This window comes from Arachis ipaensis, chromosome B06 (assembly GCF_000816755.2).
Source record: "Arachis ipaensis cultivar K30076 chromosome B06, Araip1.1, whole genome shotgun sequence".
Lineage (NCBI taxonomy): Eukaryota > Viridiplantae > Streptophyta > Magnoliopsida > Fabales > Fabaceae > Arachis > Arachis ipaensis.
In genome coordinates, this window is record NC_029790.2 from 35,376,011 (window position 1) to 35,377,079 (window position 1,069).

Below are 1,069 nucleotides of genomic sequence, written 5' to 3' on the forward strand. Positions count from 1 at the left end.
AATAGGTATTTTTTATTGTACATTTAGAACATAATAATAATCTATAAATATCAATAATTTATTCTTGAGTTATTATCATAAATTTTAATATAGTATCAAAATCATAATATATCTTTCTTGAACTTTTCAAATTTTTTCTTTATTCCAATATCTTTTATGAGAGAATTTTTACTTTTTTTTCACACTTTTTAATCACAACAATACATCTTATATCTGCATTTCAAATTTCTGTAGCTTCATTTCTATCTTATTTTTTGGTAGTTTTGCTTGCATCTCAAATTTTTTAACAATAGATTTCGTTTGCACTTTAAATTTTAACAGTTCAATCCGAACAATTTTATCTACATTTTTTGTATTAACAATTTCGTCTTCTGCATTCTAAGTTTTAGCAATTTTGTTTACAATCCAAATTCTTATAGTTTCACTTACATATGAGTTTTTACAATTTCATTTGCACTTTGTTTCTATGATTTTGTCTGCATTCTGAATTTCCGCAGTTTATAGTAATTTTAAATTTTTGAGAATCTTATTTTAGTTTTTCTATTTTGTTATTTTTAAAAAAGTTACAAACTCAAATAATAGAAAATATTATAATATATTTAGGATATTATATAATTAGATATATTTTGTAATGATCTTATGTTTATTTAGTTTAATATTATATTAGTTTCATTATTATAATTAGATTGTATTTTTAGTTTATAAATAGAAATTTTTTATTGTACATCTAAAATACAACAATAATCTTTAAATATTAATAATTTATTCTTAAATTATTATCATAAATTCTAACACATCAGAAATGATAAACCAAGAACAAGAGGATCAACAATAAGTTTATGTTTTCGTCCTTATTTTTCAACAATTTTATTTAGGAAATTATATATTCGAATGTTTACCAATAAAATCAAGAAAAGTAATGTTATATCTATTCTATATTCATTCGCATTAAGTAACCTGTAAGCTGGTTACATTCCCAAAATAAACATGCATTCAAACACGAGACAATAATTATTGGGAAAGCATAGATTTGAGAGAATAATAATAAAAAGAATCAATAACCAAATAA